We start from the raw sequence: 18,778 nt of genomic DNA on the forward strand, positions 1-18,778 counted from the left end.
TTCGTGTTGACTTTTTAGCATGTTTTATTCTCAGGTCCTTAGACTGCTTCCGCTGTGATGTGCTTGTTGCCTGCATGGAGCCTCTCATGCTTTGTATAAAGTTTATTGCATTCTAAATAAAACTGCGTTGTGTAATAAATAATTTGACTGTGATGTCAAACTGTATGATAAAAACTTATGTATTTTGGGGATTTGCTTATACCTAAGCACTCACCCACACGTTTATAACTTTCTATGTTTAGAAAGTCGCTTATTTTAATGAATGAAATATTTTATCAAAACGTATCATATAGAGGTCAAAACCTCACTGTGGAATCAATGATTAACGTGCCGCGTCAATAGCGATTTTGAGGGGTCGTTACAAATAACGAATTTCAGTTTCTTTGATTTCGAGTTGAGAGAGGAGGCCTTTCAGGTGTTCACTTAGAAATATTTTCATATTTGAGCTCCATTTTGTGCTACACGAATTTGGCTAGCGAGGTTGGTGTGGATAATCACGTTTAAGGTTCGGGCACGGAGAGGTTTAATTCTTTCCTTCCGGCTAAAGGCATCGGCTACAACATTTGCCTCGCCCTGATGGTAACGAAGTTCACAATCATAATCATTCAATGTTTCAGTCCACCATCGTTGTCTCATGTTGAGTTGTTTTTGATCGAAAATGTGTTGGAGGCTTTTGTGGTCGGTGAGAACGGTACTTTTGATTCCATTAAGATAGTGTCTCCACATTTTAAGTGCAAAGACAATGGTTCTTAATTCAAGATCGTGTGTCGTGTAGTTTTGTTCGTATATTCCAATTGTCTGGAAGCGTAAGCAATAACTTTCTTTCGTTGCATTAACAACACCCAAAACCTTGTTTGGAGGCATCATGAAATACCACAAAATCATCATTGCCTTCGGGAATAGATAAGATAGGTGCGGTGGTTAACTTCCTCTTTAAGATTTGAAATGCCGACTCTTGTTAGGCGGACCAAACAAATTTCTTTCCTTCATGAGTTAACGAGGTTAAAGGACGAGCAATACGGGAAAATTCGGAAATGAATCTTCGGTAATAACCGGCAAGATCCGAAAATTTACGAATATGAGTCGAAGTCGTGGGGGTTTTCCAATTACGTATGGCTTCTATTTTTGCGAGAACGACTTAATACTTTGACCACTAACGACATGGCATAGAAATTGGACTTCGTTTAACCAAAAATTCACACTTGAAAAACTTGGCATAGAGTTGTTCTTTTCTCAAGAGTTCGAGCATAAGACGAAGATGTTGTTCGTGTTCTTTTTCGCTTTTTGAATAAATTAAGATATTATCTTTGAATACGATAATGAATTTGTCTAGATAAGGCTTGAATACGCGATCCATAAGATCCATGAATACGGTCGGGGCATTAGTTAAACTGAACGGCACTACAAGAAATTCATAACTACCGTAGCAAGTTCGGAAAACGGTTTTGGAGACATCTTCTCCCTTAACCCTCAATTGATGATAAACGAAATGGATGTCGATTTTGGAATACACACGAGATCCTTGTAATTGATCAATAGATTATCGTTACGGGGAAGAGGATGTCGGTTCTTAACCGGTAATTTATTTAGTTCACGATAATCGATACACATTCTTAAGGAACCATTTTTCTTCTTAACTAATAGGATTGGAGCTCTCCATGGTGAATGGCTAGGTTGGATAAAACCACGATCAAGTAGTTCTTGAATTTGACTTTGTAATTCTTGCATTTTGGATGGAGCAAGTCTATACGGTGCACGTGCTACGGGTGCGGCTCTCGGGATAAGATCGATTTGGAATTCAACCGGTCGATGAGGTGGAAGACTCGGCAATTCTTCAGGAAGTACATTGGAAAAGTCACTAACAATTGGCACATCATCGATATGCTTCTCATCGGTCTCGACTTTCTTAACGTGGGCTAGGATCGTAAAACAACCCATACGAAGGTATTCTTCAACGTTGAGGTACGAAATGAGGTTGAGCCCGGTGCAACTCTTTTTGCTATAAACGATCAAGGGTTCACCGTTCTCGATAGGGATACGAATGATTTTGAGATCACATGGAATGTTGGATTTTGTCTTGGCTAACCAATCCACACCAATAATTACATCGAAGTTTTCTAGGTCTAGAGGTATTAAATAGATTTTGAATTCTTTACCCACCATCATTTTGAGCCATTGGGACTTTGGTATGACTTACCGTAATATAACCACGCCGATCAAGTGTCGTTATATTTTGCTAATTCATACCTCTATTCAAACACCCCTCCACATGGTTAAGTTTGTGTAATCACGAAGGTTGCAGATGAACGAGGTGCAACGACATCTTTAACAAGACTCGTATTTAATCGAAAGAGTTAGTGCAATCCCTGAAAATGTGTTTCTCGTGGGGAAATATATAACTGATTGTTCACGTCAACACGTTCAAAGTAGATTAGTGGTATCCTTAAGTATAAAGAGAGTAATGAATCATGGTAACGAGTAGTACACAACAGTACTGATAGGTAGTGATGACGATACTCATCAATAGTAGTGGTAGTAGTAACGAACGGTGATATATAATGAGGAGCACTAGTGTAATATCTGTAGTGAGTAGTGACCATAATAGTTGTGAACGTTTTACCACACTGGTAGATAGTAAGCCGGAACGACGGCGAAAAAACATGGGAAGACGGAATTTCCAAACTGGTTTAATATATACTAGCTTAACGCCAACGATTTCGCGGGCACTTTTGTATGAACGTTATCGAAATGGTGATGGTTCCGGTAAAGTAGCTTTATACATAATATGTTTGTTCGATTACAAAGCAAAAGAAAATATAATAGTAATCTATTAATGTCGTTTAGTTAGTAGTACTAATAGATATTAGAAAATCCAACATTTTTTTCTAAATGGAGATTAGAAAATCCGCCTTTAAGGATGCGGGTTGTGAAGTAGCTGCGTTATATGTTGCAGCTCGTGTTATGCCTTTAAATAACTTAACTTATTGTGATGACCAAATCGGAGAGATAAATGTTGCCCGTGACTTTTAATGTTGTTTGTTTTACTTTCGACGTTGAGAAATGAAGTTGGAACTTTATTTCTTGACTTAAGATGTTTCGTCTGCTATACCCAACCATGTCAGTTTCCTGATTACACAAGATTATTCTATATATGTTGCTAAATAAGACATTTCAAACCAGTAAATATAATATTCCGACTTTTGAACACCACCTTAGTTACACCTTGGAAATTGTAATACCAATAGGGTAACGGCCTATTAATACATATGACCCAAAGCATCTTAAGAGAACTCGAAGTGTTGCATTAAAAGTGCTTTGGGTCAAACAACATGTGTCCACATATACCAAAATGTTACCCATTCTAACTCATTACTAACCAACTTGAATTTCCAACCCTGATTTCTATTCTAGAGACTTTAACATAAAATGTTACCTCCGTTAACATCAAATGTTAGCTTTGTCACCTCCTTTACTGAAATATATATCCGTCCCGTGCGTTACCAGAAAGTGGCAGGGTACGGGTTCGCATGATGGGGGTTAGGTACAATTAAGAAGTTCACCGTAGAAAGTTTCAGGTATTAATGCACAAGTAGTCAAGTAAGTGCTATCTATAGCAAATGTATGTCAGAATGCAATGGCTAACTATCGGGTTGTAGTCTAGACTCACTAATGCGTCCTAACGATCATGTCAGATACACTAATGCATATCCTAGATCCCTACAACCAACGCTCTGATACCACATGTGACGACCCGACAAAATCGCCATTGACGGCGCCGTCAACTTAGGTCCCGTTACGTGGTCATAGTTCCTAAATGAGGCGTGTTTGACCAAAATTATGTCGCATTCATTTGAAACGTGTATGACTTGCAAAGTTTTAAGTTACCAAACGGTTCAACAACGAGTTTAAGTTTACAGAAGTTGTAAAGTATAAATGAAATAACTTGTGACATAATATAAGTTGAAAATCACGAATGCTATCAATAGCGTATGCATGTAAACATTAAGTTTGAATCCAAAGGTGCTATCACTAGCGTATGCATGTATGCTTGACCCTAAGCAAGTAATCAAAGTGTGCGGAAGCATGTATCAAGTAGCCAAGTATGAACCTGAGAAACATATAGAAAACTGTCAACGAAAAACGTTGGTGAAATCATAGGTTTATTTGTAAACGTTGTTTTTGAACCACAAGATTTTGTATGAAGTTGATTATCCAAATCGTTTGCATTCCAAAGATGTTGTACGTTTGTGGAGCCCCCAATTATCAAGACTTAACTGTATACGAACCCCGTTATCATAGTGTTAGAACCTGCACTATACCTGAAAATATATTTCATCTGCCAACGGTAGCGAACCGTCCGAATGAGGGATCGTCAAACCCGTATGGATCCACACAACATAAGTTCACGCTTACACCCTACAAGTGTAACTAATGATAATTGAATTGAGGATTTTTGTACTAACTCGCACGTGGAATGTTTATTTCCGTACTTGTGTTCAAAGTATAAATATATAAACCGTATATGTTTCTCATCCCATGATTTAAAAGAGTAAAAGTTGTTGAAAAGATGGGACTATGATCTCACTGTAGTTGCATGCCAAAGTACTTCATTTTAAACGTTGTGCAATGAAAGTTGTTTAGTCTTGACCTAAACAAGTAAGTTATATCAATACCGGGTAAGACACAAGGTCGGTCGAAATGTGTTCAATTAGTCCTATGGCTCGTTACGACTCGATTATATAGCATGTGAGCCACGTTGTCAAGTTTCATGCAAGAATCAAGTATAAGAGAAAAGTTATAACGATTAAACAAAGTATTGGTTAAGTTTGAATAAAAGTCAACTTTGGTCAAGTCAAAGTCAACGAAAAAGTCAACACGTTCGGGTCGGGTGTCGGACAATTTTTCTGAGTTTCATAATCATATATGAGCATGTTAGAACAAGTTACATGTTAAAAGGAGGTGTGTAGCACAGTTAGAATTAAACGTGAAAACGCAAAATTGGACAGCTCACTTTCCAGGCATACGCAGCGCCATGCCAAAGGTTGGCTGCGCCGTGGCAAAACACATGGGCTGATTCCTGGGCTGTTTCAAGTGTTCAAGTCTCGAACCAAAATTCACCAATTCACAATTAATGAACCGCAAACATTCAAAACACGTATCTTATATCGTTGGAAAGGTAATTTAACGAGGAATACAACTAAACACATTTCATCAATCAAATTCATCATTTACACTAACTAAATCCTCGTCAAATGATCGTTAAATGTTCGTCATTAAAGTTTCAAGTTCATAAAATGCATTTCATGATTCGGGAATCCAATTTACACATACGATATGCCTTTTCGAAGGTAATTAAACATACATTACAACTAAACACTTACTAACAATGTTTCATAGCATTCAACGCATCAAAAGTTCGTATTTAAGTCTATCAAACCCTAACCAAAAATCACGAAATCGTTAATCATGTTAATGAAGTTTTTCCAAGTCAACCTACATACCAAAATGTAGCTAATGATGCTAGTAACACATTTAATACATGAACTTTAACATATAAACAACCTTTAATCAACCAAAACTCAAGATTAAATACACCCATTTTCAAGTTCATGCTAGTTACATCAAAATAACAAGATCGAGCAAACGAATCACATATTCATGTTAGACTTGAGCCATAGACACTAATTAACACACTTTTAAGTTTAAAGGTCTAATTTATGGAAATTAAAGATTTTGAAAGGCTTACCCCAAGCTATGAAATTGGAACCAAATTGAAGAAGATGAAGAGAGGATTACAAATATGTAATTTGTTTTGTTGTAAGCTTCCTTGATCGAATTTGAATGATGATTCTTTGATTTGGATAAAGATTGTGTTCTTGAACTAGAGAGAAAAAGAGGGAGGTGGAAGATAGATGGAATGAATGGTGGGGAGGTGGGTTGACTAGTTGACCTAGTCAACTAGTTTACCCACTTGGCAACTTTAGTCCCTCGGGTTTAAAAGCGGGTGCGTGAATTAATCGAACGAAATAGTTTAAAGATGCTAGAGTGAGCGAGAGATGTTATGATTAAATAACGGGAATATTAAAACGCTAATCAACGGAGGTACGAATTTAGATAACGAAATATATTATCTTAAAAAAAAGAGACGGGCGTTAAAATAAATTAACGGAAAAAGGAGGGTTATTACACTATAACTTTAAAAGTACACCAATTTAAAAGTAAGGGAAGTGTTTAACTTTGACTCGGAGTTTGTCCAAAAATCTAAATTGCCAAATGCGGTCTGATCACGCACCAAGCACAGTGCGAGTTGGTCTATGTGTGGTGCGTGTCTGTTAGTCGTTGCCACGTTTTACTAGCTACGCTTGAACATACCCGCACCTCTAGCGGCGGATCCAGAAAATTCAATCACTCGGGCATTTTTTCAAGATTTGACAGATCATTTAAGCAACTCAAAAGAACATTTTTATCGATATGATCGGAAAAATAGTGTATATCGGTTTTCATACAACTTAAACGGACTATATGTAATACCCCATATAATTTAACACTATAACTTTCATAATATTTAAGACATATGTTCTGATATGAATAATAATTTGTGAGTTAATATTACATTTGATCCTAAATTTTATATAAATAATTTTATCCTAAGTTACTTTATAGTCAAGAATTTTCTACGTTGGATTCTTTTTATTATAAGCTTAAAACTCTAAACAACTAGATACATTCTATGAATGAACTTTACATCTTAAACAAGACTAGATTCATTAAGAGACCTTTGAATTCTATAACTCATAACTTACTAATAACTAGCTTTTATTCACCTATTTAGTTACAAGTTTAATCACCACTTACTTACAAACTTTATTAGCCATTTAACTCTAAAACTAATGGCTCTTTAATATGAGAATTTTTACCAAACTTGAAGTTACAATTTGCAAAAGATATTATTGAGTTTTCTTCACTTTCTCCCATCTTTTTCTACCAAAAAAATTCTACACTCTTTTTCTTTACAATATGCTATGCATTTGATTCATTTTGATGGAAAAATAAACTTATTTTGATGTCTAAGTGTTAAGGTATATCTTTTGTTCTACATTTAAAGAGTATTATTATTATTATTATTATTATTATTATTATTATTATTATTATTATTATTATTATTATTATTATTATTATTATTATATAAGCTCTACATTCCTTAAATAAAATCACATAAAAATTGTATCAAAACTTTGTTTTACAATGATACTTTTGGTGATTAATATATAATGAAAGTAATAGAGTTTTTAATCAAGCTTTAATTTTGTGATAATAGGAATAAACACATAAAAATCATGTGATAATAATTATAAATTAAAGAATATTACATACTCCATACATGAATGTATTTTGTGCTCATACTTTTGTATTTGTTAGATTAAGTTTGATGATCGCATTCTTTTGGTAGTCTTCTTCATCTTTGCAAATTGCGTTATTGGAGATAAGGTACGGATATTCTAGGTGTTCTAGGATCACTTCGGTAAATCTTTTCTCTCAAAATTTTGTTTCGAATTGTGTGTAAAAGTTATTGTCTCAAAATCTCAACTAAAACAGCCCGAAAAAATTAGCCCATGAAACTGTCGCTAAACAGTCCCAAACTTGTCGCAAAATAGCCTGAAACTGTCACGAAATAGCCTGAAACTATCGCAAAACAGCCTGAAACTGTCGCGAAACAGCTGTCTAGAAACTGTCATGAAATCAGTTCCAGTAACATCTCCGTATTGTCCCGAAAACAGCCCCGAAATGTTCTAAACAGCCCGACAATGAACGCGCGTGTGTGTGTGTGTGTGTGGCGAGTGGTACGGTGATTCCTATCGACTGTCCATTATTCCACGTGGCTTTACATGCCCGTAAGTCCCGTTTAAGTTGCTAATTTGTAAAGGGCTCAAATATTATGTAATGTGACTCGTGACAAAAGTTAGACCAAATGGTTGTGTAGACACGTGATTTTAAAATAAACGACATGACATATTATAAAACATTTTAAGTATTGGTCAAAAATAAATATTTAAGTTCATTTTTTTATTCTTTTTAAATATATTTTAAAGTCCTTTAATCATTCGAAAAGTATTTGGAAATTTATAATCATGTGTCGGTTAAAACGGTTTCTTAAAATGTGCCTAAGATTAACTTATTCATGAAGGTCCCATGAGAGCATTATTGTGATACTGGCATCGAACGTAGCAGTGTATTTTTTTTTTATATTTACGGCGTCTCCTTTTGATTACCCGGTGGTTGTACGAGCTCTTTGTTATTTGATTTAGATAGGAGGCGTATGGATCGATCCTAGCTATTTTGTTTTGACGGTGGATGTTTATCGTAGTGTCATACGAAACGTCACCGATATGAATGATTAGTGTAGTAGCTACCCTATTATTTTACTTTGATACTTCGTTACACTAATTCAATATTATCACCAATTCAATATTACTACTGAAATTATTTAGGTTTCTTAACAATCTAACAAATATTGTATAAAATATAATTAATCTCACAATTTAGTTTTTTATTTGTCCGTGCGAGTCTTAAGTTAGTTAAACATGATTACTACAGCTTAATTTGAACGATTCTTTATTTTTTAAAATATATTTGAAGAAAACTATTTGGATGATAATTACATCAAATAACAATTAATTGGACAAGCCCAATAAGTGTACCCATAAAATGCCCAAGATCGTTTAACTTTAACTCAGAGTAATTTAAAACAAACTTATTGGGCCAATATAACTTTAAAAGTATTGCAATTCATAAGCTCATCTACATACCGCCCTGTATAGTGTATACCATGTATAAAGTTCAAACAATATTTTATGTATAGATGGCTGGATTGTTTGCTAGCTAACCGTGTAACGGTAAAATGGCTTCAAATAAGGGCGCCAATCACCAAAATACCCATTTTTTTGGACTTTTCTGAGCTGGAACCCAAAAAAAAAAAACTTGACAAAATGCCCGCGCAAGGCGCAAGAGACCTTGCGACCTTGCGACTTGCGTCCTTGCGACTTGCGTCCTTGCGTCCATGTGTTAAAAATTTAGGTCAAATATAGATATCACACACCACATACACACACACACACACCCCGACACTCATCTCTTGCGACCACTTTGCAGGCGCAAGGTATGGTCTTGCGTCCTTGCGCCTTTTACAGTTTACCTAATATTGTGTATGTTTTTTGCAGATTTTGATCCCCGTTCACTTTTACGATGCTCAACACTTTATTCTGATTGTCTTGAACTTTGAGGAACAGAAGATATTGGTGTAATATAGTTTGCCCGGTCATGTTGATCAAGAAATTGTCAAGCTCACCAAAGATCTGGGAGATCAATTGCCTGTATACTTAAGAGCAATTGATTACTTTAACCAAAAGCAAGACTCCCAGATTGTTGAATACTTGGAAAACAAGGAGAGTATAGAGTTCATGACCGAGGCAGCACCAGTCATGCCGGTGCAAAGTGGAAGTAATGGGGACTGTGGTGTTTGGGTCTGCATCCATATGGAGAGGGTGATCTTTGGGTGGGATGAAATCCCAAACATTGGAGATGCTAAAAAGGCCGCAGAAGACTACAGAGTGAGAATGGCCAAGACCTTCTTTCGTGCACGCTTTGATACCCAGGAACCCCCACCAAAAGAGAAAGCAAAAGTTGGTAACTGAGGTTTTATTCTGAAAACTGTAGTTAGTTATGTAATTTGTGTATAAACTGTAAATGTTGTAAACTGTGAACAGGTCCCTAACTGTATTTTTGAAGGCGCAAAGGTGTGTAATCAGACCTTGCGACCTTGCGTCCCGTGATAGCCTTAGGCGCAAGGTACTTCTTGCGCCCTTGCGCCTCGTAATTAGCAGCAGGCGCAAGGTAGGTCTTGCGTCTATGCGCCTTTTGATGAAGCAGGCGCAAGGTACTTCTTGCGTCCTTGCGCCCATTTTTTGAAACATACGCAAGGTTCATCTTGCGACCTTGCGCCACAACATTTTGATTATTCTTGTACCACTAGCTTGTGCATTCAATATTATAACATGTGAAGTAACACACGAAACCACATCATAAAATACTAATTAAAAAATATTACAACAACGGAATTCATCACACCTTAATTTGTTCCTGAAAATAAACGACTTATAGGAACTAATTACTACCTAAATTGTACGTTGGATAAAACTGAGATTGATAAGCTTGAGATGGTTCAACTGTCTCTTTCGCCTTTGAGGTTGTCTTTCTTGCCCGTTGAGAAGTTGATTCACCTGTTCGGTCATAAGCAGCTGGGCATGTTGATCGAGAATGACCTGGTTCTTTGCAACGACTACAAGTTCTTACTTTTTTTGAAGTTTCTTCACCTTTTGAAGGAATGCGTTTTTTACCTTTAGGACGTCCGGGTTGTCTTTTCTTTAGAACTGGGGGGTGTACAAGTTGCAAAATCCCGGGACCCGGATCCGACCATTCAGACCGATGGGGGAGAGGAAGAATGTGTTCGGAATACGTATTTATGTATGTTTGAGTGCTGAACCAATGCGATACATAACAACTAATATCCTCCACTCCGAAGTGTCGTGCTGATGCAATCACATGACCGCAGGGTATGCCTGATAATTGCCATTGACCACATGAACAAGTTCTATCTTGTAGATTAACCAACCCATTTTTTCGTCCATCATGTACCTCTATTAGATCATTTGTCGATGGAAATGCTCGCCATCTTCTTGATTTGTCCGTCCTCTTAGCTAGCTTACGTTCAACATATGGAGTAACCGGTGAAGTAAGACTAACTGATTTGTTGCGATGTTTGAAATACCAATCCTGTATTGAACAACGAAAAAATTCGAACAACATGCAAACGGGTAGTTTACGAGCATGTCTTGATAGAGAGTTTATAGACTCTACACTGTTGCTTGTAAGGTATGAATACCTAATATGAGTAGATTGACTTCTGGACCATCTATTGATACCATCCTCACATAGAACTTTATAAGACGCTTTCAATCTCCTTCGAAATACATCTAGATGATCATGAAAATCCGACGCACGGTACGCCTTAACCATTTTCCAAAAGTGCCATTCGAAGAATTTCATCTTGTTGGATTTAGTTTTGATGTTCATGAATAAATGACGTGCACAATGAGCGTGAAACGCTTCCGAAAACACGTTTGCAATGCCGTGTGCTATTGCAGGAGCACGATCAGAAATAAAAGTAATCTCTGACATACGATCAACCATACCACAACTCATTAAATGATCCCTTAGGTTACCAAAAAACCATGACCAAACACTGTTTGTCTCGCCTTCACCAATTCCATAAGCCAATGGCAAAATTCCATTGTTGCCATCCATCGCAACAGCAACTAAATTAGTACCCAGGTACCCACCCTTTAAATGTGCAGCATCGACGATGATTATCGGGCGGACATGTTGCACAAATGATCGAATCTGCATGAAATTTTAACAGTAAAATCAAATATTATTAATAAGACCTCATACACCATACGCAAGGCGCAAGGAATACTCTTATGTCTTGCGACAACGAAGCGCAAGTAAAGCCTTGCGACCTTGCGTCTTTAATGCCAGTCGCAAGGTTGTACTTGCGTCCTTGCGTATTCGTTGGCGCAAGGTGACACTTGCGCCTTGCGTATGGTGTACATTTTAAAAGGTGGTTTTTGCTAATATATATTTACTTACAACTACTCCAATGGACATGTAGCACATCACAAATTTATTTTCTTTATCTTTAACCAAATTGGTGATGGTCCCCGGGTTGTGGATCTTAAGGTTATGAAGGTAAATGGGAAGCATTCTAAAGGAGTCATCACTACTGCCACGTAACATCTCTATTGCTTGACACTTGGCCCTCCATGCTTGATTATATGATATGCTCACTCTAAACCGATTGGCTACATCATCACGTATATCTTTTGGTTTATACTCTCGATTAGCAGCCTTGAACGAATCCATAAGAATACTACCCAACACCTTTTTAGTAGCATGTTTATTGTTTCCCATAATTTGTGTGCGTGAGCAAGTGTGTACGTCATGCAACTTTTTAACCATAAAGTTTTCAGTGTGTCTTATTTTGTATGCACTACATTTCCACTCACAATTTGGCAACACACATTTAGCGGTGTACCGAGATTTGTCTGACTTTACAGGCTTTATTTGAAAGTTTTCTTCAAGGCATTTTGTAAATAGCTGGTTTACGAATTCTTCCTTGTTCGAAAACGTTTGACGAACTTTGACCAAATCAGATACCTGATACGTGGTTTGAATTGGGGTCGTAAATTCTGGGTTTTCTTCATCTTGCTGACTGTGTAGAGTTGGCATATTCCAGAATACATCTTGTTTTTCTTCATCTTCTTCATCTTCATCTTCCTCTTCACTTGCTTCATCCGATTCACTAGACCCAACAACAGGTATAAACGGGTTCTCTATTTTTTTAATTTTACACACGTTCTCGGCGCCATGGTTGAAGAAGTCAAATTCTTCTGTGTTTGGAGGTGGTATTTCAGCCTGTTTTTCTTCCAAATAGTGTGTTTCGAGGTTTGGTTCGGAATTGTGTATTTCATCCTGTTCTTTTTGCAGATGGTGAGTTTGTTTGTTTGGTTGAGACTCGAGAATCCGGAGGTTTTGTTGGAGATGGTGTGTTTGTGGATTTTGTTGGGGCTGGTGTGTTTGTGAACTTTGTCCGGGTTGAAGCATTCTAACTTTGTCGACAACATAAATATCAATAGGCTCGTATGTGACAGCGTGTTTTAAAAACTCAAAAAAATCTTCATGATCATCAGTAATATCAAAAATATGATTATTATCAATATATCTTAACGAAACAGGTGCATTAGGTGGCAATTCAATTTTTTTGAGAATTTTCCTTAACAATACTCTTCGATTTATTGGTTTTTGTGGAGCAAGTGGTAGTTTTAATCTGGTTCTAAAACAGTCAAGAGGCAGATACATTGGTATGTTGTTAACAAATTCAAAATTACCCCCACAACATATATGAACAACAAATGCTTCATCATTACTACAACTCATTAAGACACAAATTAGTGAAAAAATAGATAAAAGTTGGTACCTTAACGATGCTCTAATGACTTGATCTTTTTGAAATTGAAGTGAAATAAAATGATTAATCTGGAGTTCTAGCCTCATTAAATAGACAGGTACATAATCTTATCTGTAAAGGTACAAAGAATCCAAAAAATCTTATCCAGAAATCAGGAAAAATTCATTCTGATAAGACGCAAGGCGCAAGGACGCAAGGACGCAAGTCCTTATCCTTGCGCCTTGCGTTTACACGCAAAGGCGCAAGCCGCAAGGTCGCAAGGTATAAACATCCTTGCGCCTTGCGCGGGCAAATTCTCAAAAAAAAAAAAAAAAAAGGGTTCCAGCTCAGAAAAGGCCAAAAAAATGGGTATTTTGGTGAAATCCCCTTCAAATAACTACCAACCTTCTTCCTTGGGCGGGTTGCGGTGGCAGTGGAGGATGGGGTTTTACCGCCCATGCCTCAGATTGGGCCAGATTTTTTTCTGGACATCAGTTGGGGGTGAATTATGCAGCTGCGGGATATGAACGCGTGAGTGGCTTAGTTCCACCTAGATAATTCCGAACAACTGTTAAAAAAAAAAAAAAAAAAAAAAACTATATATCTAGATGGCTAACATGATAGTATCACTAACATGGGCTACCCAAACACTAAACAGTTCTAGCCCAGTCCAATAAAGACTCCAAGTGAAAACTTTTAAGCACATCAAAACTATAATTCATTACAAACAGGCCGGCCCTTTTAGATATTTTGGCTATATATTATTGTTTATTCGAGGAAAAAATTATACATATACTAATATTTATTTATTTTTATTATTTTATTTTATTTTATTTACATATACTAATGGAGGTGAGATTTGGTGTCGTAATAGAGGTGAGATTTTGTGTCGTAACCGTAAAAAAAAAAAATGTCGTCCAACTCCTCATATTCACACTGCAAATTTTCATTTATCACCCCTTAACTATGTTTGACTATTAAATTCTGCAGGTATTAATACCGTAAATTCCAGGGGTATAAAGCATAACTTTTATATTAAATCTATAAATACCCTACAAAATCCACCATGATTTTGTACCGGGCTTATCTTCCCATGGCCGGCCCATTGGGTGTGCAACCTGTGCAACAGCACAGGGCTCAACTTTTTTGGGGGCCCAAAATATATATCCAAGTTTCTTATATGAACGGTAGAGGTGTTATTTTTGATAACATAGGTTCCAGGTTCTATATAAACAAATACGGAGTACTTATCAATATCCAAGGCTTTTAAAAAACAAAATCTTGTGTTTGGGGCTCATAGTTTAATTTGGCACAGGGCCACTAAAATCATCGGGCCGGCCCTGTATCTTCCTGTTCACCGGGCGATACTGTCCACCGACACCACCATTAAATTCTAAATAATTTTACGAACACAATGAAACTAGCTGCGTTGAAAACGGATACTTTAAAAAAAAAAAAAAAACTAAACACAACGACATACAAAATGGGGCTTACAACATGACCCGTTTTTCCGTCTGTAAACACGTAATGCTATGTTATATATGAATATTTAAGCCGAAAAACTCCGCCGCAACGCGCGAGCCGGTCCGGTACTAGTTACTATCAAAATATACATAAGTACTAACAGTAGTTTACTGCGCACAATCATATAAAAAGTTATTACTGCGCACATATTGATCACGAGATTAACTAGTAACTAGCACTCAACGTTATTAACATATATAAATAACTACTTGTCTCGAATAATAATTTGATTTTCTTAATTCAACGTCATTATTATCTACCTTTTTTACCCCGCATGCTCGGGAATCTCAAACCCCCATTTTCCTGGATCCTCCAAACGTTTACTTGTAGTTATTTATTTATCACTTATACAACAACAACAACAACAACAACAACAACAACAAAACGCAATACCACATAGATGGTGTATGGGGGAAGGTGAGATGTAGACAATCTTTCCCCTATCCGAGAATAAAGACAAGTCATTTCTTCACCCGGAGTGAAAACACTCTCAAAAGTAGAGAAAGTCATCTCTCTCCCTATTCGACGGATAGAGAGATTGCTTCCGAGTGGACCTCCGGGCAATAAGTAGGAAATTTTTTTTTAAAAAATTAATAAAATTGAGACGCCATGAAAATGGTAAAATCAATTTTTCATGAGTTTTAAATCCTGCCTGAAATTTTCTTTAGGCTCTAAGGGTCTAAAGTAATAAAAAAAAACACGTGAATTTTGCACTTGGTTTGTATTAGATTGCAAGTATGGTCCTTGTATATTCTTGACGTAGATGGTCCTCATGATTTTCACTTGTTGACTTGTTGTGCGAGTAATCTCTATCACTAACGTCTGTTAATATTTTTATGAACTTTTATCCTTGTGTATTTTAAATGAAATTTTAGAGCCAAACGGGGAAAAAGTAGGAAAAATAACTACTTTATTCATATGTGTTTGGCATGTGGGAGATATTAAGATAATTTGTTTAATGAATGTTAGTTTTAAAGACTACCTCCATAACAAATGAAACTACAAGGATCATCATTCATATATCCACGTCAAAATATAAGCACATAGACCATACTAATAATTTAATACAAATCAAAGATTTTTCTTTTAACAACAATTTGTAATCATTCAAGAGGACTAAACTACCCACGCGATCAACTCTCTCAGTTGCATAACCCATCTCAAACTGCTGTCCTGGAAAAAATACGAACCAATCCTAAGGCATGGCCGGTAAAACACCTCCGCTACCCCCGCAACGCAATGTGCGAAAAGCGACAATAAATGGATTTCAAAGTCATGGAATAACCTTGTGTGCAATGTAGTAGTCTCCGAGAGTCAAACTTCCGACCTCTAACAAAGTGTGTCAGCCATATTTCTTACATTAGGACAAGGTACTAACTCGTACCATATGAAATAATAAAAAATGTCAAAACTTAACTTGTCGACGGAAGATATCTATAGTATAATAGTTTTTTTTAGAACGACAATTTTGGCATCGAATCCTCTTATTTGCCACGCGCACACCCGTTAGGAAGAAACTTCTCGCATCCATCGCGCAAAGAGTACTCGAAATGCTTTAGGTTAACTGATTGACCCGCACGGAGTGAAGATATCAGATTTACAACCTTGAAGAAAACTTCATTGATATGATAAAAGAAAAAAAAAATTATTTTAAAGGCAAGGCCACAAAATATAATTTATGTGGATTGAATTTTTGTCCCCTTTAAAGATTTTCAAGCACTCGGGCATTATAATACTATTTTGAGTTTGCTATAAATTTGCTAAGCTACTGCAGTATAGTAGTATATTATAAGGTGCATAACATCACAAATATGTGACATAATTCGTATTACTTTGATTGATTTATATAATCCGTAACTTATATCCTAAATTAGATATTCAACATCAACAAGATTAATTATTTTAACAACAAAATTCAGAAAGCACCCATGTGACGACCTTGCATTGAGGCCATAACCTCATCACATCACACAAACTTAAAATTGGTCCCCAAAAGGAAACGTAGACAAGATATCGATTGTAACACATTTTTAATAAGTTTCAATTAAATATTAAAATCTCAAGTTTGGGTGTATGCCACCTGTTTATTCATATTAAATTAAATTTCAAAACTATACACATGTACGATTATAATTATTAGGAAGCAAACAGTATTAGTTAAAGTACTACTCTGTATATACTGCATTAAATTTATAATTAGCAAAGATACGACCAATATCTACCGTCAAATGTGGCCCCCAAACAATGCATAGCTCGAAACGTGTCCATTTAAAGTTGGAAACCACATAACGTGGAGTATCTTAATTTGAGATCGTGTCTTCCTGTGATTGGTACAAATATAATTTATTTCTTTATTTGGAAAGTGCGTGTCATCGGACAAAATAAGAAATCTAATCCCGGATTTTACAATTTTCTGATAATGTACTATATTTTTCCTACTCCTATTTTCTTTATCATTGGATACATCACTTCCTTTTTTTTTTTAACAAAAACGTATATAATAATCTTTTGTTAAATTTTACTTCGGACTTATTTGTATTTATCAATACAATTACTATAATTAAAATAATAGTTTCAAAAACGCGACCTTACTTTTCACAGAAAACATTTTCTTTTTAATATTTGTGTTTTTTTAGCAGTGGTATGAATTTTGAAGTACTGTCGTTTAGTTGAAACCCCCACTCGCTGTCACGTGCATTCCATGATGTTGATTAAACTTTTTCACGCGCTGGTGACTCGCAACCCAATGATTTGCCCTCCTTTCACGATAATTTTCTTCCTTCTGATTGGTTGGATGGAAAATAATAATGGGAGTACATGAATCCAAAAGAGTTTATTTATGACAAGACACGCTGTAAAATAAGAAAATTTTCATCTTACCATTTCATTCTATCAATTCAATTACCATTCTAGAATTCACTTATCATTCTAGGATCGTTACATGTATTTTTCACTAAATCTCTCTCTAATCCAAGATTTACGTGTCATTATACTATTAAGTAGCATAATTGATACGTTAAATTAGTAAGTTGATAAATAATTACTCAATAAAATATGTACTCCACATGTTTAAAATATAATCCTCATAAGACAACAAATACATAGTTTAAATACTAACATTACACTGTAATTTTTGTTCACTTTCCAATTTTACACTTATATTTTAATCAATCATTTTATCTTACGTTATACTATACGTTTCAACTTCCAACATTGTTTGGTGGATAAAATTTGTATAGCATATGAAAAAACAAGCTACTTGAAGCTCCGCTACGTTATTCAAGCGCTTATAAATTAGATGTCATTTTTTTATTATGTATTTGTTATCCTTATATGTCCATTCCTGTTTATAAGCTTAATGTAATTTCTGAAATTTTTTTGAAACATAAGATTCAATATCTAACTATAAATATAGGTTCTATCTATATGGTGGGGACTGATATCGGGTTGTTAAAGCAACAACCTATCACATAAAATATTGATTGGCATTTGATGTTTGATGTGATGTGTATAAACTGGTCGTTATTTGGTTTAAGACGCTAAACATTTTTTTTATGATCGTGAAAATATATGTCATAGTTAATGTCTAATTTATGAAGGTACACTGAAAAAAGAAGAAGCTTAAATTAGTTCGTTAATGGCAGTTTTTTAAGAGAATATAGCACTTTTGAAAAGTATTTAAGTGAATCTAATGGTTTCAAACTTATTTTGTAGAAACATAATATAGTTTCTTTTATTATCGAGGAAACCCTGTATGAACGAGTACATTGGCTATTCCATAGAGTCTAAATACCGAGTACTCAAACCCCTCGAGTGAGAGACCTGATGCCAGATGAATTGCGTATTATGCACACCCTCTAGTCACATTTCCTTTCTGAACGATTTGGTATAGACAGAAATCGAACACGGATGATATGCTTCATTGGTCAACTTGCTATATATAATACAATTCTTCATGAAATACATAATGTAATTAATACTCCATAGCATATTTTCAACATTCTCACTCTCACACACACCACCATTTTTAAAAATCTCCCTTTCTCTCATAATAGGTTTATGATCAAACTGATGCATCTTGAATAACTTAATTACAAATTTATATTCATATATGAATGCTTGAATCAAATAGAATGAGTAGATGCATATTACCAGATTTTGTATCATTCCTTGTAGAAGTAAGGCCCACGT

The sequence above is a fragment of the Rutidosis leptorrhynchoides genome, chromosome 10 (assembly GCF_046630445.1).
Source record: "Rutidosis leptorrhynchoides isolate AG116_Rl617_1_P2 chromosome 10, CSIRO_AGI_Rlap_v1, whole genome shotgun sequence".
Taxonomy (NCBI): Eukaryota; Viridiplantae; Streptophyta; class Magnoliopsida; order Asterales; family Asteraceae; genus Rutidosis; species Rutidosis leptorrhynchoides.